Source organism: Leptonychotes weddellii, chromosome 2 (assembly GCF_054177405.1).
Source record: "Leptonychotes weddellii isolate Sample4059 chromosome 2, ASM5417740v2, whole genome shotgun sequence".
Classification (NCBI taxonomy): domain Eukaryota; kingdom Metazoa; phylum Chordata; class Mammalia; order Carnivora; family Phocidae; genus Leptonychotes; species Leptonychotes weddellii.
The window spans coordinates 159635069-159657543 of record NC_138370.1 but is presented as its reverse complement, the minus strand read 5'-3'; positions in this window follow the sequence as shown (position 1 = coordinate 159657543).

The window sequence follows — 22475 nt, the reverse complement described above, 5'->3', positions numbered from 1 at the left end:
CTGTGTCTCTATTTCCTTGTTTGAGAAATGGGGATAATAATAGTATTTATCTTATAGAGCTCTATGAGGATTATAGGGATTAATTTCTATAAACTACTGTACAGCACATAGTAAGTACTCAATAAGTGTTAGCGATTATTATTATCTTGCACACTTGCTGATGGTGATGTCTTTTTCATTGTTGTAGATGTCTTCTCATTGTTGTACTTGTGTGATGCTTTAGAAGTCAGCAAACTTTAGCACCTCTGGAAACTGTAGATGGGAACCTCTACACCTCTCCTGGGAACCCTTCCATCATTAGCACTGTAATAGGAAAAGCAGAGCTGCCTACCAGAGCCAAGTTGGCAACCAAAGCCATATGTTTCCCCCACTTCCCAAGGCCCAGTTTACATCAGTGGAAGCCTGACAGTACGAGAAGGGACCGGTGTTTGCATTGACTTGGCCGCTGCAGTAGTGCGAAGGGCAGCAGGGGCCTCAGGCAAGGCCACCCCTTGTGGGGATCCTGGCAGAGCCTACAAGTCAAACAGGATCAGGGTGGGGCATGATTTGGCCCAGAGAACCCATTGGCACCAGCTCATGAAAGGTGGGAACAGGGAGTGCCCCGGATGATTCAATGGGTGGCATATTTCCCTCGGAGTAGCTGCCAAAAATGCCTCTCAGGCACTGGTTAAGAGGCAGTGAGTACAGGGGTGGCTGGAAGGCCAACCCCTTCAGGACCGCTTTAATTTCTCTCACACCTCTGTGCCTTCACAGTTATGATTTTCTCTGCTTGGAATATCTTCCTCTCCCTACATGCTGGATAAAAACCAGTCCTAGTTCATTCTTCAAGTCCTAGTTCAGATATGTGGGCAAAGGTTTCTGGGCTCTATTAGGCAGAGCTAAGTGTTTTAGACAGTACACAAACTGTGTATGTATCCCATCCACTATACACTTAAATACTCCATCTTATATGCTTATATCTTACATGCTCCATTCACTACAGCACATTACAACTGTTTGTTGCTATGTTGGGGTTGTGACAATGGGGATGCTCACCAACAAGATTTCCTCTGGCTTTGTCCACGGACCTTGTCAAAGTGGTCAGTCTAGAAGGGCACGTTTCTACCGTATAATCCTGCTTCTAACCCTAGCTGAACGGACAAGGGGAACCAGTCCCTAGATGGTGATGTGGGCCAGGTTAAATCAGGTTCTCACAGTCAGGGATTTGAATTGGGAGAGACTCCAGCAATGAATAGTAGTAACTGAAGCTGAAAGGTCATGACAAACAGAGAACCTGATGTAGTGGATGCTGTGATGTGCTGCCTAGATCCCAGTCAGGAATGAAGGATTTAGTCCCCCTGCTGCTGATGGTGCTGCCAGCAGACAACCCTCAGTTGTTAGCTTTTTTTGGGGAATTGTCTCTATTGAAGATTTCCCCTCTCCCCACTAGGCATGATCCTTCCCAGGGAAGCCCATTTCCAATGGCTGCTTGGGAAAATTTGGTGTGTCATCTCAGCTTCAGAGTGACCTGTGTAGTTGGCTGAGGCTTTTGTCAGTACTAGGATGACCAACTGTCCCGGTTGCCTGGGATAGAGAGAGTCGCAGGGACAGAAGCTAAAATCTGGAAAGCCCCTAGCAAATGAGTAGGTCATGCAAGTCAAGACAGCACTGCAGCTCAGCTTCTCTCCGCATGTATTTCTACCAGTTTCTTTTGCCTTCCACAGGTGGGAATCCCAAGAGCACTCCCTCATAAACTCCTGACCTGTTAATCACCATCTCAGGGTCTGCTTCCCAGGGGACTCAACCCGTGACAATGGAGAAGTGATGATGTAAAAGTTTAAATTATAAGGCATCAGAAACTCTAAGTAAGTGGAGACTATAGGGTAGAGAAAATGTATGTTAAAGGGAGTCCAGGACTCACTTGGTGATGGAAGTGAAAGAAGCTGATGATAGTAGTTATGTCAATAGCAGCTCTGGGCTGAGGGTTCTAGAATCATTTTGGGTCTCTAGTAAATAGGTCTTCTTCATTCTTTTGTAATTTTTATCATAAACTGAAATATTTTGCTCATCACTTCACTATTGCATTTTTTTTTTTACTGGAATATAAGTTCCATAAGATTTTGGACCAGGGTTTATAGTATTTGGTGAGACCTAGAACTCTTTGCATCCAAAAGATTAGCACTTCTGCATCAGCAAGGGATTTGGTTGTTGACCATAGAAACCAAACCAACCTCTCCGGAAATTTTAAGGGAAAGAAATAAACGTACTGGAATAATAATAGGGGGTCCTCAAGATCAAAGAAAGACAAGGGCTAGAAAATAGGCAAGAACCAGAGGATCTGCCACTAACATCGTGATGACTAGACCCTCCAGCCATACTCAAGGTTCTTATAACACCGTCAAGATTCCATGTCCTGGGAGAGCATCTGGTTGGCTGGGCCTAGTCATATGCTCATCCCGGGGCTGCAGCAGGAATGGAAAAGGGAGAGAGAGAGGAGCAGCTAGCAACTTTGACTTCTGTGGTGTGAGAGTGTACTGACTATCTCAAACACACAGTATGGGGGATTTCCCAAACAAGGGAGTGATATGCTAAGAGGAAGTTGGGGTTAAGGGCTGAAAGTCAAAAAACAACAGATGTCCACTTCAGTGTCCACCTCCCTCCTAGGCTAAAAGCTTTTAAAGCAGGGACTATGAATTTTCATCTTGGTATCCTAGATGTCTAGTGCCTGGTACTCAGTAGGTGCTTAATAGATTTTTTTTTTAAGGAATTGCAGGTTGGGTGATTTCTCTTATTCAAGAAATCAACACATATGGGAGACTAGTGCTTGCTCCTTCAAGAATTCAAAGATGGATACATAAAACACCAATTCTTAGGGGTTTTAAAATCTAGAAGTGGGGTTGGGGCATACAGACAGTATATCTACATACATATGTATCGTGTGTGATGGACACACTGTAAAGTACAGCTATGTCTCCATCCGTGCCCTGGGTGAGGGCAGGAAGACTTCTGTCATTCTGCCCCTCTGGTTGTATTGTTGTCATGAGTGGAATCCCCAGTCACCCTGTGATCCAAGAGGGTGCCTAACTAAAGAGGAGGGATTGTTTTTCACCCTGTTCCAGATACCACGTTGTCTGCCCCCCTCCAAAGCAATTACCTGCAAATCTGTCTTCCAGGGAAAGTTTAAGCACCTTTCACTCAGGGCTTGAAGGATACATTAAAATTTTTCTGAATCAGGGGTGTAGAAAAATCAACCACTGTGCTCCCAGACTGGCTCCATCCCCTTCCCACCAAAATGGGGGGGAGGCATTCAGTGCCCGGACCTCAGGACACTCCATGTCAGGCTCCAAATTGTGCCCCCCACGGATGCTCTGTCTTGTCCTCATGCTCCCTCTTCTTTTGCTTTATTCTCTGTCTTCATACTCTTCCCTCCCAAACTAAGTCTTGTCTTATTCACCCCAGCCCATTTTCTGGGACACCATGTGCTTCTCTCAGAATTCACCAAGTCTCATATCCTCTTTTGTGTCTTGTAGTGGTCCAGCTTCTGGAACATGCTAGTAAGTCAAAGGCATAGTCTAGGCTATTCTTTCTCCTGTTAGTGAAAAAACTTGAACTAGAGTCCCAAGATAAAAGGGTTGGGAGCTCCCACTCACACTCCTAATGACTCTTGGCTTTGCTCCAGGCATCTAAACCGAACAGTGCACATATCTTTCACTGCTAAAACTAGTCTCTTGCTGAAAAACCTCTAGTTTAAACAAGATAATCATGTAGCTCCCGGTAATATTACTTTAATTTACTGTCCTCGAAGAGCATTTATCCACCTTCCAACTCTGGGTTAGATTACAAAACCTGTTCTGTTAAATTGACAATGAAGCCACCTGTTCCAGTCACTCCTTTTTTACTGGGTTTCTTTCCAGGCTGTGGGATGGGGGCAGGGGGATGCGAAGACTATCCTCACATGCATACATGCATTAAAGAGAAAGACAGGAGGAAAATGGTAAAGGCAGCTAGTTGTCCCCTAATATCCGTTCTCCCCCTTTTCTATAGTCAAAACAAACAAACAAACAAACCTTAATTTTTAGCTACCTACATGCTGCCCAGAATATAGCCTGCATTTCCCAGCCTCCTTTGCAAATAAATGTGGTCATATGATTAAGTTCTGGCCGATGGGATGTGAGTGGGAGTTTCCTGTGTAATTCCTAGCTGTTATCCTTAAAGGGAGGAATGTGCTTTTCCTTTTCCCCTTTCCTTCCCCCTCTTCTCCCTTCCTGCTGGCTGGATCACAGACATGGCAGTAGTCATCTCAGACCATGTGTATGAGGGCAACATCCTAGGGATGGCAGAGCAACAAAGTAGAAGGAGTCCAGATCTCTGACACATTCCAGTTGCCATAGCAGCCCTGAATTATTAATGCCCAAACTGTTCCTAAGGGAAAAATGCATTTCTAGTTTATGTTGCTAGTATTTTGAATTTTCATTAGAGCAGCTGATCCTATATCTCAGGAGTCAGTAAACTACGGCTTACAGGCCAAATCTGGCCCATGACCTCTTTTTGTAAATAAAGTTTTATTGAAACACAGCCATACCTATTCATTTTTGTGTTGTCTATGGCTTCAATGGCCAGGTGCAGTAAAGACCATATGGTTCACAAAGCTTAAAATATTTACTATCTGGAACTTTACAGCAAAAGATTGCTATCCCCTGTTACATCCTATTAATTCGTGTGTATATCACAATATTAATGATGGTTACTTCAGGATATTTTACTTTCTCCTTATGTTTTTCTCATTTGATCAGTCAATCCTTCTCCAAAAAAAAAGAAAAAAAATCTCCACATGAAATGGGTGAATTTACACCCAATTCTACCCTGTATGAGCCTGCAATATCCACACTTTTATTGTTAACTGTCTTCCCTGCCAGAAACATTTGAGCCACTCACCAGCTTTTACAAAAATATGGGATCTGGTATCGTATTTGGTAGGATGATTTTGTTTGCTTGCAGCCAGAATTTGACTTAATAGGTATAATTTATTGCCTCCATCTTTCTCTTCATCTCTTGGTTCTGTTAATTTGTAATAACTTATTTTAAGTGGGCTCTTTGTGCTCTAAAAATATGGTTGCTGGAAGATTGGAGCTTGCATCTTTCTGGCTAATAGTTCATAAATGTGTCCACATACCAAATTTCAGAGACAATTCTGATTGGCCTTGCCTGAGTCAAGCTTAATGCCTGAACCAATCAGTCATTGTATTTAGGAGGAGGCAATGATTTGATTAGCCAGGTGAGGAGGCTCAATGTCAATAATGACATGGATTTCTCTCAGAAGAGTGGTTTTATTACCTAAAAAGGAAAAAAGGTAGCCCAGGAGATAAAAGCAAAACAGAACAAACAAACGAACGAACAAAGCAAATGGCTGCTCATTCCAGGCAACTTAGAATTCTTATATATAGTTGTGATTGCTTCTGGGTGTGTGATGTTACATTTATTTGGATGCTAACGTTCATCTCTATTGTCTGAGTTGGATCTGAATTGATGATTATTTAAGTTACTATGCTAAGCTTAGCACATCACAGTGTCTATGTCAACTCAGAATAATTCTTTTTTTTCCCTTTTAGCCATGACTATAGTTTACAGAATCTAAATGTCTGAAAACTGAGATATAGGCAAGATCCAGCTTTCTGCAAATAGCAGGATATAAAAAGGCAGGATTAAGTAGTAGCAGATGAAGGGGGGTATAAGGAGTTAGACAATGTGGATTTGAGGCTCTGATCTTCTACTTCTTGAGTGGACCATTTATTTAGCATCTTTGAGACTCAGTTAACTCTTCTCTAAAATGGGAATGATAAGGTTGATCACTCAGGATTGTTTTGAGGATTAATTCTCTATCCTGACCGTGGGTTCCATTATGGGCTTTCAATTATTTGGGTGCAAACTTGTGTCTGTCGATTGGGTTCTCAAGTTACTGTCAGCCCACAAAGGAGCATTTGGCAAGAGAAAATTTGTTGACCAAGTAAAATTCAGAGGTGAAAAAGCAACTGGCTTCAGATCCGTGACATTATCAGATTAAATCTTTTCTTGTGCCCACAGAGTTTGATGCTTCAGGTGAGTGCTTAGAATCTTTCATTTTCTGTAAGTTTCCAAGGGGCTCCCAGGAGGAAGCCAATCATTTTGTTAAATTGCTGTTTCAGTTACCCACTTTTGATGATGGTAGATGGTATTTTTCTTTTTCTTTTCTTAAATTCATGTTCATTCATCTCAGTCTAATCACATAGGGATTAGGGGAGAATAATAGCTGGGGCATGTCAGAGATTCTAGGTTACATGCTTGCTTCTAAACCACAATATGCTTGCCAGGCTTTAATCTATCCATGCTTCAACTGACTCATCTATAAAGTTGAGATAATGGTCTTGAGTAACCTATTGGGTTAAGAAGCTGACATATGACCATTAGGAGATAAAGGGATAAGCCAGAACTTTCAAACAAGATGGTATCAAGCAGTAAGCTGCCAAGGTCAGGATGAAGACCATTAGGTCTCAAAAACTTACTGTCTGAACAGTATGAAAGGCCATAAGCACTTATGCGTTTTACTAATGTGCTATGGGGCAAGACAGAGAAAACTCAATCTGTCTCTGAAGAGAAAACAGGGGCACAGAGAGAGCTATTTCATGTCTCAGTGTCCTATGGAAAGCTCTTCTAGACTGTTAAGAGCAAACATTTACTCAGTTGTTCCAGGTGATAGGGGTTTACTGTAAGGATGCTTAGCTAGAAGTACAGAAAGGCAACATCAGCTGAAGTTTTCCTAATGGAGATCCGGAGACTTGCTCAGAACTGCACATCATTCCAGGTCCCAGCAGCCACTCTAGGGATGCATCTCTCTGGTGACTCAGCTGTCCCTTTGTTGCTTCTACAGGACTGAGTTTGCATCTACTACTCTTGCTGATTTTTGCTCCACCTCTGCCTACTCTCTGTTCAACCTCATGCTTCCTGCTCATCCACTGCCTGTGATGCCTGCTTACAGGCATCGCCCATGGCTTTTTTGGTTTTCTCAAATGCTAGTTCTTCCAATTACTCTCTTTCTATGTGGCTCAAATTCAAACTTTCCTAGAAAGAGAACCCGCCTATAACACAGATGCCTTTGGCTCCAGCACAAAGCCCTATTCAATCATTTGCAGCCAGGGTGGTTGGGTCTTATTATCCAAAACATGGTATTTTACATGTAAGCTATGAAGAAAAAGGTATATGAAACTCTCAGGCATTTTAAGGCTTCATACCATGTCCATTACTTGAATATATTTGTTTAATATCTGCTTTGTATCACAAAATTGTTGAAGCTGTTATATTGATAACACCACTGTAATATAGAAGGTAACCAATACCTCATGCAAGGTGCTAGAATGCTCCATGGAAATTCAGTGAGAAAGTTGATTTGAACCTGGTGATTCAGAAAGACCTCATGGGCGAGGTGAAAATAAAATGGAGCATTGAAAGATGGATAGAGTTTTGATGGAAAGGAGTGAGGATAGTGCATTCAAGGCAGGGGGAACAGTGTAAAAAAAAAAAAAGCACAGGGGATGGGTGAGCTACCCAGTTTGAGTATGTCAGAGGCTTTCACAGGGAGAGAGGAAGGGGAGCTAAATCTGAAAAATTTAAACGCCAAGCTCAAGAGTCTGAACTTTATTTATTGAGTTGACATTGGAGGAGGCATTAAAGATTTCCAATGTGGGCAATGACAGGATTGGAGCTGTTTTTAGGAAGAGTCTTTCGACAGCTGGGTATATAATGGGTTGAGGTGGGGAACAATGGAAGACAAGGAGATCATTATTGTTATGCTAGGGTGTGTCAGAGAAAACAAAATGAGATAATAGATGTGAAATACCTGTCAGAGGTACCGAGTAAGAGCTTCTGGTTACTGAGTGCTCACTATGTGTAGCCCTGTGCTATGGGCTTTCCGTACCATATTTTATTTAATCTAACAGTGATATTATAAGGTAGGAATTATTAGTCTTATTTTAAAGGTCATGAAGTAAAGACTAAGAGTAATGTAGTAATAACCTGTTAAAGATCACCTGTTAATGAGTGATAGAAGTAGAATTTATTCTCAGGTCTGGAGGACTCCAAAAGTAATGCTTTTTGGACTCCACTAGACCACCTTCCAAGGTCATTGGCAACTGACTTAATGAAGGGGCAAGAAAAAAAAACTGTGGAAAAGAGTGTCAAGTTTTCAAGAGCAGTTAATGGGGAGTGTCCCTGTGCTATGGGTAGGAGTTAAACAAAGGAGTACTTTTTTGGAGGGGGGTTGGGAGTTTAAAAGGAAATCTGGGGAGATGAACAAGGTTATGAGCTTACTTAGACCTTCCCTTAAGGCAAAATACATGAATCAACCTAAGCAGCAGTGGAAGTCATAGGACATAAAGAGGTCGGGAGACTTAGTATTACAAAAGTGGACCAATCAAGTACTCCATCTCTTCTCTTGTATTTGGACTGGCATGAATGACCACTCTGTTCTGGAAACCACACTGCCCTACAAACCTGATTGATCTTCTGCACCTGCCTGCTAGTATTAAACAATGCCAACATGTGGGCCCAGTCTACCCATTCTTTTAGAGGAAACCCCTGCCTACAGCCCTGGGGAGGAGGTGGCAGCCACATTTGTAACACATGATCCTACCAACCTGGCCACAGCTGGCTGGAGAGTAACCAAACCACAGATTGACTAGTAACCTATGCCCCACCGGGTAGTTGATTAATGCTGAAGGATGAACTCTTTTGCACACTACACATCTGGTAGATAGACTTGTGTCTCTAATTTGTTAGACCTGTCTAACAACCGACTAAATAGTGTTTTAAGGACAAGGCTGAGTCCTTATGATTTCCTCTTATCACTGCATCCTTCAGGTCCAGCACCATGTCTAGCACATTGTAGGCAATCAATAAATACACATGGATGAATGTATATTTAAATCTTAGCTGTGGACACAGCTTTGGCTCAAATAAGGGGTATGGAATTGTGTATAGTTATTGCGTGTGCTTTTGCTACACTGCTAAATAATTTATTTTGTTCTATCATAGGCAGTTGTGTCCATGTCTATCTTCCTTAATAATTATTATGAATGCTAATAATGCTAGGCACTTTTCTGAGTGTTTTATGTGCATTGACTTGTCACTTCTCCACAGCAATACTAAGCATTAGATACTCTTCTTGTCTCCTGTTGAAGGATGAGTATATGTATCCAGGGAAGTTCTTTAGTCTAAAGGTTACAAAGTTAATTAAATGGAGGAGCCCAACTTTCTCTGCAGAGTCTGTGCCCATAACCCTTTCTGCTACATTGCTCTTTTGGGTTAGATGGTAAGCTCCGTGAAGTCAGTTTGACTCATATCCATTATTTAATACTTGTCACCTAGCAAGTTGTCAGTACATGTGTGTGATGTTGAGTTGAATCTTTTCCCAACTTGGCCAACATGGGCTGCATCATTTCCTGTTACATATTATATCGTATGTAGAGAGGCCAGGTCTTGCTAGGTATAATGAGAGTTCAGATAATATTGGGGAAGTTGGGGTTGCAAGTGGCGGTAAAGTAAGATATCTGGGGCCAGAAAAACCAGAGGAGGATGGTCGGGCTAAGGGCTCTGCACACACCACTTTGTGACCATGGAAGATGTTTGAGAAGATGGGGAATGAGGTAGTCACATGGGGCAGGAGTGCTGAGGGTAGAATGTCATTGATACTTCTCCCCATTCTGGAAGACTGCCTTGTTAGGTAGAGCAATGTTGGCAGTCCTCCGCTTTAAGAAATCAACTTTTCTGCTTCAGTGGACATTTAGTGGGTATTGCAAATTCAATAGTAAAATTTTGACTAGTTGGTTTTTCCTCTGAAAACATATGACTTCCTCTGGAAGAATGACTGTGGCTTTGAATCTGTGGGAAGTCAGTGTTCTTAGAGTCAAAGTATTTTCACCATAGGGTGTACCTAGGCCTGGGCTTATACAAAGATACCTTTGTAGTGCATTCTCCTGGTACCTCTGGTGCCTCAGAGAAGCGAACCCAGGCCCCACAGGTGGTCCACGGCAGATGTGTTGGATTCAGAATCTTGCAGCCTGCCTTTTGGGACCTTTCAACTTTCCCTCTGGTTCAGATATGGGGACACTTGCAAATCTATTCAAGGGCAGTTTATCTAGGACCTATGTGAGACCTGGAAGCCCAAGTCACATCCACATGGAACCCGTATTGCAGAGTGCCACCCCAGGAGGGACAGAGAGTGTCCTTAGTGACAGAGAAGGTGAAGTACTCTGGTGCCACTTTGAGCTGTTTGGGGTAGCTTTGGCAGCCCGTGACATTATGGCAGTGGCCACAGGGGCTGGTGGCATTGGCAACTGCAGAAGGTCCGGTGTATAGTAGTTTTATGGAACCCTGTGTGGCTTGATCATATCTTTGCCATCTGTGTGGTGCACCTTCGTGGGCATGAGAAGCTTCTGCTGTAGTTCTTTCTAGGAACCCAGGGCTGTAGAGGGAAAAAATGATGTGCACCCAGGGTCTCCGAGAAGACAGTCTCATGAGGACATACCAGATGTCTTCAAGGGCCTCGCAGAAACAACTGAGGGAATTTTGGATATAGGGAAAGCTAAAGATCCTGCAGTTGCAGACTGGAAAAAAAATTTACAGAAATAGTGTGTGAACCTATTCCCCTCAGGACTATGTAAGCCATACAGATTAAGAACAGGTAAGGTTTTCTGTTTCCAGCTCTTCACAGCATGCCTAGCATTCCATGTAATGAACACAAGCTGCAGGCTGCAATGATGGACCGGCCTTCTGACATCATCCCACCCCGTTTATGGGTTTGACAACCTGTCAGCTCAGTGCAGCCTGTTGATGCCTCTGCATGAGTCAGTCTGTTAGAGCCTGTCAACATGAATGGATGTGTGTTCTTCGTGCTGATAGCCTAAGCAGGAAATGTTGGCTTGGTTAATATTACTGAATGAGAACTTGATGAAACTTTGGAATCTCGAACTAAATGCTAATTTTGATATGGTTTTATTTTTAAAAATTCCGCTGCGTGTCTGTTTATTTTTAACAGGATGTTAAAAAGGGACTCTCTCTATCTTAGAGGTTTTTTCAGAAGCTTCAAAAGCTGAGAACAGTACAGTGCCTGCCCAGTGCAGCCTTTTATGACTGATAAGGGCTAGACCAACTGTGTGGAATATGCTGAGAAATTATAAAGCTTTTTCTGCCAGCTTTAGCCCAAGAGCCATGCCTGGGCAATCGATGGAGAAAAGAAAGAAGTGAGGAGACCGAGGAGTGGGAGTGGTGGGAAGAAATCCATGGGGTACATCGTGGGGTTCTGGTTGTTTCTGTGCCTATTACGTCGAGGTGGGAGGGAAGTGCATTCCCTTCGCCATATGCCAAGTGAGGAGGGTTTTTGGAGAGCTAGTTGCAGAGATGGGTAAGAGTCTCCTGGAGCTTAGGGGCACAGGGGCTGGTATGTGACTCTCACAAGGAGTCTACAAGTCTGGGGCTGGGTCAATCGCCTTTTCTCCGGCAGCAGGGTGAATATGGTATCTGAGTAAGCTGCTCTGTTTGTAATTGTGAACCCTAGGCATGTGGCCCCTGAAAGGAAGTTGGTCTGGTGTCATCCTCAAAGATAGCTAGACCGATGGCCTTTAGAGGGTCTTACCTTGGTGAGAGTTCTTTGCTACAGATGACAGAACCCTCTCCAGTCAGAACCACAGGGAGAGATTTAGTATAGGGCGTTAGTGACTTACAGAATCTTTGCAACAGGTTTTAAATCTGGTCTCTGGGAAACCAGTCTCAGAACCTCACCCTGGGGAGAAAGCTGCTGCTGGCCCTCTGTTGACTCCAGGACTGAGCTGTACCTGCAGTCACTCACATCGGTACCAGGGAAGCCATGTCTGCTTGCCGTTTCCTCACATGAATAACTCTGGCCTGAAAGCCTCATGTGGTGCCTCTGATCAGCAGAATCTTGGTCACATGTCCATGCCCTAGCACCAAGGGAACTGGAAAATGTTGCATTGTGGACTCTTCCATGGGAAGCTGGGGTTCAGACTGTGCGGAACCGTAAACATGCAAGAGGGTGCGAAAATGACAGTTGTCCACTTACCTTGAAAGAAGGGTCGGCTGCTGGAAATCAGGGCTCAGGGGAGACTTCTAGGCAGCCAGCTGGAGGACAGGCAATGCCTAGAACAAAAGAGTTGGGTTTGGAGGTGCCTAGTAGGAAGTTTTCCAAAGGTCAGCAACAGAGCTCCAGGAAACCATGAGTTAGCTGTGGACATCTGCCATGCCACAGAGCACCAATGCCCCTTTTCAACTGCTCCACACAAGTAAGCCCTTTCTTCCACCTTCTCCTCTTACCATCCCCCTATACTGGATACTGAAGATCCTTAACCAGCAACTAGTAAGTGGGAGAGGAGGAGGAGTAAGAAGGATAGAGAAATCTACCACATCCTCTTACCTACTGTAAGCTTGTGTTGAAGGATGGGTAAAGTGTCAGCAAGGTGAAAACTTGTAGTCCTCCTCCCCCAACTAGCTTTACTGAGATATGATTGACACATAACATTTATAAATTACAAAATTATTACTACCATAGGATTAGCTACCACCTCCATCCTGTCACATCACTATCATTTCTTTTTTGTGGTGACATTATTTAAGATCTAGTCTTAGAAACATTCAAGTGTATGATAATAGTATTATTAACTATAATCGCCATGTTGTACATTAGATTCCCAAACTTATTAATCTTTTTTAAAAATTTTATTTATTTAATTGACAGTGAGAGAGAGAGAGCACAAGCAGGGAGAGTGGCAGGCAGAGGGAGAGGGAGAAGCAGGCTCCCCGAGGAGCAGGGAGCCCAGCACGGAGCTTGATCCCAGGACCCTGGGATCATGACCTAAGCTGAAGGGAGGCACTTAACTGCCTGAGCCACCCAGGTGCCTCCCAAACTTATCAGTCTTATAACTAGAAGTTAGTACCCTTTGAACAATATCTCCCCATTCCCCTTCCCCTGTGACCCCTGGTCACCACTGCTCTCTACTCCCTGTATCTCTGAGTTTGGCTTTTTAAAATTCCACAATTAAGTGATATCACAGTGTTTTTCTTTCTCTGGTTTAGTTCTCTTAGCATACTGCCCTCAAGGCCCATTCAAGTTGTGAAAGCTTGTAGTTTTGATTATTTTATTATTACATTGAATTGGTCTCTATTTATAGTTGAAATGACCTGAGAACCTTTTAGTATCTAAGAGCAATGGGGAAAAGTTTGGGACCTCACCTGAGATTTTACCCCAGAGTAGGGAAGAAGACCAAAGAGCACATTGAATGGGCAAGGAGAGAAAGAATAAAATGAATTCTGTGGGCCCTCTGGTAGGTCTGGTTTATTCAGTTAGCTGGTTATAAGCATTATTATTATGAAGATATATCTATTGTTGCTTTGATTCTATTCTGTTTGTAAAATCAACTGAGAATACAATAGAGAATGCAGAAAAAAGAAGGCAAGGGAGACATTTACAGCTTATTGTTGCAGCTGTTTTTATCCCCAAAGGCTGGCTGTGGAAAATCGAGAATAAAAGAGATCAGTCCAAGTTCCTGGACAAGGAGTAACTTAATAGTGCCACTGTGCTATTCTCTTTATAAACATTATTGTCTTTTATCCTCAGAAGAGCCCCATGAGGTAGGTATAATCACCCCAAGTTTATGGATGAAGAAACTAAGTCTCGGGCAGACTAAGCAGCATCCACAGTGTATTTAAATAGCCAAGTGGGGGCTCCATCCCTTAATCTTACTCTGCTGCCCAACTGATTTGTGCTGTATCTTAGATGTGTCCATCCTAGTCTGTTTTGTTTTGTTTTTTTTTAAGGAGGACATTTCTGTTATCATAACAATAGATGGCTTTTACTGAACACTGAAGATATTTCAGCACTGTTCTATGCACTTCATACATTTTCTCATTTCATTTTCCCATCAGCTCTACAAGATAGGTGCTATTGTTGTTCTCACTTGACAAATGCAGAGTGTCAGACAAACTTGCCTGAAAGCCATGGAACTGGTGAGTAGTGGAGTAGGGATATATATTCCAGCAGGCTGACTCTTCAGGGCAGACTCTTAACTACCACATTCTACCACCATGGGATGTACCAAGGTTGAGTCAAAAGGAGAAAAGACCAGCCCACCAGATTCCCAGCCGTCCAGGAATGAGAGAGGAAACAGTCTTCCTTCTTATGTCCCTTATGCCATTACCTATCCCTGCTGCTCTCCCCCCATTTCAGTGGGAGGGGTTCAAGGTGAATCACCACTTCCGTGTGAGCCAGGATGCCTACTCTCATCTCTCCTCTGGTATTCTGCTTCATATAAACCCTCCACTATGTCTGTAAATCCACCTCCTACCCTAATTTATGAGCTAGTGGCCAAGCATCTCTTAGGAGACAAACTGTCTCAATGAGCCATTTTGCTTGGAGAAAAGACCATCTGGGCAGGCAAGGCTGAGTGAGAAAGGTAATAAACATTAAAACTGCCCAACAGAGAAATATACAAGATTTGGGTGGAGGGAACAGGAGAGTCCTGACTACATGGCAGGATGAGGCAGGAACTAAGTGGAAGAAAGAACCAAAGAGAATTCTTTGAGGGTCAAATTGACCAAGGGACTTTAAAGAAAGGGACTCATATTTAACTTTATGGTTTTCTGTAATAAGCAGGGATGTAATATCTTAACCTTTGAGTGAAGTCTGCTACACACAATCCTAAACTAGTGGCACTTTGGAAACTGAAGTGTTTGAAGGGTTGGCTTGAGGGCAACACCTTGGGGAAATCCTCTTGTGGAGGATGGAACAGGGAACAGAGGTGGAGAAACAGTGGAAGCAGGAACCTCAGAGGGTTAAAGAAAATATGAGTCACCTCTCATTTCCAAGGCACTTTGGCATGTTGGGAGGAATGCTAGATTTACTAGGGTGTGTATAATGGGTATTTGAGCCAATTTCTAACTAAATTCATAGCAACCCGAAGAACTTGGGAGTACCCAGAGTTGCACCTCTCTTCTTGCTCCACAATGTCAGCTTCTTTTGCTACAGACCTTCCAACTCATCCTCAGTCTCTATCTTTATCTCAGCCACTCCCATTTAACACAGAATTTAATTTCTCTACTACTCTAAACTTGGTCCATTTCCTGGCTTCTGAGTCTCTCTCTCCTTCTCAACTCCTCAATTCGAGAATGATATCCTGGGTAAAAATCTCCCTACATCAGTCAGCTCCTGAGAACACCCCTTCTGTTTTCTACTCCACCCTCACTCCTCATTCAGGTCCATGTGCAGAAACTGGGAAGAAGCTGGGATTTCTGTAAGACCCACCTTGTGGAGGAGATGCATGAGTTAGCATTTGGTTGCAGAAAACAGAACACACTCTAGTCAATTTAAAACAGAAAGGCATTTATTAATGAATATTCAGTGGCTTAGATAACCACTGGGAAGTTGAATTTCTAGGAACAATACTCAAGCCATGCCGCAGAACAAGAACACCAAATTAGCTACAAAATCTTCCATAATCAGGAAGCTGCTTCTACAGCTGCTGGCTCCAGTACCACCCACCACCATAATCAGAAATCCATACAATAGTCAGGACACCAACATTATCAAGAATATGCCATAGTGAACCTCTCATAACTTGCCAGCTGTAGAATCCCTACTTAGAAAATGGAAGGCTTGGGTCCTGCCATTAGACTCACACAAAGCTAATGACTGGTTGCTGGGGCCATGCTGATTCTGCCATCGTGGTGTTTGCCTACAGAAATGGCAGAAGCAGAAGGGTAGCATTCATCCTGGTGTCTACCTCAAATCTCGTACTAGTGATTTCAGTAATGGAATCAAAATGATGCCTAGAACTCTAGCTGCAAGGAAGCCGGGGGGATACTGTTTAGCTTACTAACCTTTTCTGCACAGGAAGGCACATCAGAAGAAGGTTGGAAGGGATGTTGTACTTTGATCAATTGCGTTTATCACAGACAGTTAACCTCGCTCTTCAGTGGCTCTTCAGCATCTTTTTCTAAATAGATTTATTGCCCACCTCTTTGGAATGACTAAGGATAGTCCTGTTTGGCTCAGGAAAGGAAAACTCATTATCAGCTATTATTAATCATAGATTGTATTGTAGCCTCTTCCAACTTGTTGATGCACAGTAATTTAGGAATGGCCAAAAGCAGATAAATAGCCATTTCCCCTCCTTGGTACTAAGCCATTGCATTGGTTTGTTGGCTTGAGGTCCATGAGGTAGATCTCTTTGCTGAGGCAGTACTGACAGCAGAAAGGATAAAATCTTTCAGATTTTTTTTTTCTCTAGGGAAATACAAGAAACAACAAGTCAAGTAGCTGATACTTATTTTCAGTACCATGTTTTAATTTTCTCCATCTCTCTTGCAGGCTGAAATCACACGCACTATCTTTTCTCTTGCTTTTTTCAGTCTTTGAGTGTTCTTCAGTTATGTCCAGCTGGTTCCAGTCATTAGTAGGCTCTTCCCAAGATAGGTCAGTCCTACTGGAAACAGGACATACTGGAAACCTCACTAGAAAATCAGGTCCATTTCTGGCCTACTTTTGCCAGAGTTTTGATAAGTATCCAAATTTTTGCTTGTTTATTCAAATCAAGCTTTTGAATCTCCTGAGATCTAACCCTTGCAACTGGTAAGCCAACAGGCTGAAGGCAAAGAAAAAAAAAATCACACATTTTCTGGCCAATCCTTGGAAAAATGCTCTCTTCTCTCTGTCACGATACTAATTTACACATGTTCCAAAGCTGAGGTCAGCTGGTTGAAATTGGAAAGGCAACTTTTAACAACTGAACAATCCAGCAGTAAAAATTATTTGGATTATTCCAATACCAAATTAAGTCTTATTTATTCTTATTTAAGGTGCTGGAAGAATATATGCATTATTAAAATTATATGGATTGAGTCTCAAAAATATGGTTTAAAATTTATAATGAAAATCAAGCATTGGATCATAGAATAAGAGAACTTATATTTAGAAGGGAACCTCTGGGCACCAGTATTCTTGATTAGGTCATATTCACTTATCTTGGGTCAGTGGGTGTTATTGTAAATATGGTTTTGTTTTTCTTAAGGAATCCTTGGCAAAAAAAAGGATGCATTTGTTTAGAGGAAGGCAGTAACTAAGTATTAGGAAAAAAGCAAGACATAAAAATATCCTTTCATAAGGCATTGGTGTTGAAACAAATTGTGGGGCTATATACATGAACTTGGGCAAGTTATTTTACTTTTCTGAGCTTATTTCCTCATCTATATGGAGTTCAACTTTTTCTATTCTCTCCTTTATATCCCTATTGGTCAAAAGGCTCAATTTAAGGATGAGAAAGCTTATTCCACTAATTTTTATTCCATCGAGTCAATGGAATATTCCTTAAATCTTTCTGAGAGTCTCAGGAGTGTCTTACATTAACTCCCAGACAAATCCACTATATTGACTACCATGTGGAGTACATCTTTCTCCTCAGCTTCCCACCTCTAATGCACATCATCATCACTTCAGGCTTCCATTGGGCAGTAATGTCTCCTGATGGGCACCGCCTCTCTAATGCCATATTTGTCCTGGTGCAGTCATCAATACACTGCATGCCTCGAGGTGTCAAAGCTATAAAGTTGTTTGTAGCCAAGTGGAGATTGAGACTGGCTCACTCCATGTATTACTTAGGATGTTTTTGGTTGCAGATTAATAGAAAATTCAAACCAACCTGGATCAAGCAAGTAGAACTTATTATCTTGCTAGAGAGTTCAGGAGAAGTCCAAAGATAAGAAGGCATATGTACCAGTGAGCATTAAGTTAGAGTGAGAAACAGAGACCCAGACTAACAGTGGCTTAAATGAGCTTTGTTTCTCTCACACACATATAAGGCCAGACATAGGAAAGCCAGGGCCTCTATCATAACTGTGCTCAACAAAATCTGGAGAAACTTTCATCTTCTTCTAGTTTCCTTCCCACTTACTACTCTGTCATTTCTGAAAGGGGTAAACATTGTCACCATAGATCAAGATGTTGGCTAGATCTTCAGTCATCATATTCGTGCTCCAAGAACAGGAAGGAGAAAAGGGTAAGGTTGTCCATGAACCAGCTGTCTTGTAAGGAAGGTTCCTAGAAGCTGCCACATGACATATCTGCTCATGTTCCATCAGCCAGAACTTAATCATGCAGCCATACCAAACTGCAAGAAGATACCTTTATTCTGGATGGTCACATGCCCAGCTATAACAGGGGCTCTCTCACATGGAAAATGAGGAGAATAAATTCGGAAGGAATAGTTTCTGCCAAAGCACTTTTCAGGTTGACAAATTCCAGAGGCCTCAACTCTGTTTTCTTGTGATTCTTTCGGCTTTGTTCTACTCAGTGTTTTAGCTTCCTTTGAATTTGGTAACAAAACAACAGAAGCAGTTCAAGAATATGTCCACCATGACAATGCCCAGAGAGAGGAGGTTGCTTCTGCACATGCTTTTAAAGGAATGTGAGCAAAGTTTCCCACAAGACCCTAGCAAAACTGGATTTCACCCTTTGCTCACATTTGAGTCAACGATGGCAAGGGAGAAGGGTTTACATCTATATCAGTCAAGCACATCCCCTCAGACTGGGGGTGAGGCCAGTTTCTCCCGAGTAAGCTTCCTCTTCAAGGAAAAAGAGTGGACAACTGAACAAAGTTGGGATTGCACTAGGAAAGAAGAAAAGAGAAGAACAGATGTTGGGTGGAGGACCCTCTCACCTGGGCCAAGGAGAGGTGGCTCTAAAGCCTACAGCTTACGGTCCATGGGCATACACAGTTTTTAGAGAAATGATTCTTTATGTTTTCTTTTGTTTTGTTTTGCTTTTATATCCCTTAGAACCCAGACATGAATCCTTATAAGCGGGTTCAAGGATATCCATGGTAAACACCACATTCTACTGACCCTTCAATGGGATATTTGTAAATGGGTCAGGATCACTGTGCTCAACTTCCCTTAGTATGAGGTTTCTCTGGTAAAGTTCTTCACTCCTTCATGCAAGTAGACATCTGACGGATTACTTGACAAGGCACGGCAAGATGGACATTACTTAAATCCAAGATGGAAGCTCTACTGTATGTAAAATGGGCATAGGAGTCACCCACCCCAAAAATATTGTTTTGAAAATAAAATATATGGCCTTTGAGTGGTATGTTCTCATTTCTTCATGCCACTAATCTCCAAAGAACAGTGCAAGACACATGGTGGTAAATAATACATAGTTGTTAGGTGTTTTCAACACTAGATTAAATAAGACAGCACATGTAGAGTACTTAGTATACAATAGACATTTTATAAATGTGAGCTCTTTCTGGATAGGCCCTTAATGTCATCAGTGGCCTCTACTCCAGAGGAATTTCAACAACTCAGAACTATTGACGGAGTCCCTGGTTTCCATGAAAACAGCAAGACCAAATTCATTTTTAAACTACCCCCCCAAAATCATGTCTCATGCTGAAGCACCAGAATGACAATTTCTTTATTTCTTTGCCCCTGGGAGAGGAGTGAAAGGAAGAGCATCCTTTCATTGTCATTCAGTGGAGAGGAGATTGCAAACATGAATAGTTGAGTCTGGTGTGGTGGGCGTCTAGCAGCATGGAAACAGAGGAGCCTTGGCTAAACTGATTTGATACTTGAAGTAGTTATTGGATGAAACATTATTTTGATGAAGAAAGAGGCAATTGTTAGTAATTGTAATTTAACTATAATGAGGTTGTAAAAACTTGCATTTTATTATTGATCTTACAAGGCCTGTGAGTAAGAGAAGAAATGGTTGGAATTATAAGTCAGTTTTTTTAAATTAGACATTTAATTATGGTGTTTTCAGACAAGGCATCGATATTTCCTGGGTTGTTTAAATTTTGTCTAATCATAGTATTACAGTATTCTATTTTTTTCCCTAGTTTGAATAGTAGTTAACCTATTGAATAGTAATATCCTTCATACATTAGTTTTAAAGTATACTCTAGAGGCTAAAGTCTCTTTGATACAAGTTTATGTACTTCCTCACATATGGTGTTGACATGTGTGAAATCTAATTGTGTTAAATAACTCACTGGGAGCAATGCAAAAGGACAGACTCATCTGACAGAATTGATTTTCTTTCTGTTCTCCAGGAAGACACTGTAAGTCAGTCATTTCATACGTGGGGTGAGATTCAGGGATTGTTTCTTCCAGGGACTGGCTGGTTGGAAGGCAGACTCCTTTCTTTCCTCTAGCCTTATTCAATAATCAGCTCAATCCCCAGGCTCCATTGTGGGGGAGAATAGAACATCCCCCTTAGACTTCACCAAAAATGACATAAAGTTCATAGACCATGATTCTCCTTTTGGGAAAATTATTGGTCTTTACTATGTACTTTTACACATAGAAATGATCTCTCACTTCTGCATTCTCTGAGTTTCTAATTTTGAATCTCTCATTTGCTCTTCCACGGGTATTCATGGAACACCATTTTACATTGTTTTCATGGCGCTCACATGTTTTGGAAAGAGGAGGACCAAAGTTAAATGTAAATTAAAAGTAAATTAAAAGTAAATAACCATAATTCATCTTTGTGTCCTGCAGAGCTTATTACCTTGATTATCTACCATAGATATTCTGTTTGTTTGTTTGAGAATGGAAATGCATTTTTAGTCAGGAGATTTCAAGCTTTTCAAACCATTGCTTTTGATTTAAACTTAAATACCAGTTTGTATCATTACGTTGATTTCAACTTAAATACCAGTTAAGTATCAGGGCGCCTGGGTGGCTCAGATGGTTAAGCCTCTGCCTTCGGCTCAGGTCATGATCCCGGGGTCCTGGGATCAAGCCCCGCATCGGGCTCCCTGCTCCGCGGGAAGCCTGCTTCTCTCCCTCCTTCCTGCTCGAGCTCTCTCTCACTATCTCTGTCTCTCTCAAATAAATAAATAAAATATTTTAAAAAAAAATACCAGTTAAGTATCAATTTAAAAAATACGGAAGACCACGACCAAGAAGTTGACAGTTCTGTAATCTGACTGCTAGAACATGGTGGTTTAGGTGGGATGCGGAGCACAAGAATGGAATTTTATCTGGGTTATAGTTATCAGTTTTCAGAGCCTTTGAGGGGAGAACTGCTTTAGATCACAGACACCCGCCCCCCCCCAAAAAAAGATTTGGCAGTTTACAATTAAATTCCAATTTTCGAGGAGTAGGAAAGTCCACCACTTTTGATAGAACTGGGAAGTACGAGAAGTGCTGTGGAAATTCAGGACGTAAAGAAAATTTTTTGCTTATCATCTGGCTTAAACTGATATTATTTTATTGCTTTTTGGTGACTTTTATTGGACTCTGTGATATTTACCTTTTAACCTAAGTTGGAAAGCTGTTTTTGAAGATACCTGTTCTGGAGAAGAAAATGTCAAACAGGCTGAGTTTGGGGAACTATTAGAGGACAAATATTTCATTAGACAAGGGAAATGTATGAAATTTAGATTACAGGTATACAGTGTATTAAGTAAGTGAATTTAGAGAAACTTGTACCAAACAGCAAGACATTGTGGGACTGCTGAGGAGAGGAGCAGGGGAAGCTGTTGAATGTTTACATTCTTTTGTATTTAAGGGTGTGATGAGCCAAGAACACAGTTGGAGTTCATCGAGGAGCATTCCTGGTGCTGCCTCCTCACGTGAATGATATTGTCATGAGAAAAGTCACATGCAAATGAAGGAGGCTGTGATTAAGAAAAGTCACATGCAGGGCGCCTGGGTGGCTCAGTTGGTTAAGCGACTGCCTTCGGCTCAGGTCATGATCCTGGAGTCCCGGGATCGAGTCCCACATCGGGCTCCCTGCTTGGCAGGGGGTCTGCTTCTCCCTCTGCCCTCTTCCCTCTCATGCTCTCTGTCTCTCATTCTCTCTCTCTCAAATAAATAAATAAAATCTTTAAAAAAAAAAAAAAAAAAAAGAAAAGTCACATGCAAAGTAACATCATTTTGGGAAAAGTTTGCTGAAGAGTTCAGGGAGATTTGTCCCCTGAACAAAGGATGAGATTATAAAGATCCTGTGGTGCAAATACAAACAGTTGTACTTGAGACAGTGGACTCAAAAACTTCTGGAATAAATGCAGACCTGTTACGTTTCTTGCTGACTCAGTCACAGGCAGTATAAATTTGACAAAAGTGGATGAATTCACAATTGCCTTAATTTCCCGGTGGTGGTCTTCCTGTATGGAGGACACCGGAAACTATTCCTCTTAGGACCTGATTTAATCCTGCAGCAATTGTGGTGGCATGCTGCTGTTAGCAATTTTTGCTGCTTCTCTCTGCTACCAAGGAGATTCCAGCTCACCAAAAGTGGTTAGGATTGCGTGGTAGGCAACCTCCTGGTATTTATGCCCGTGTGTAATCCCCTTCCCTTGAGTGTGGGTGGGACTTACTAAGTCACTTCTAACAAATAGAATTTGCAGAAATGATTGGATGTCGTTTGGAAAAGATCCGGTTATACATAGACT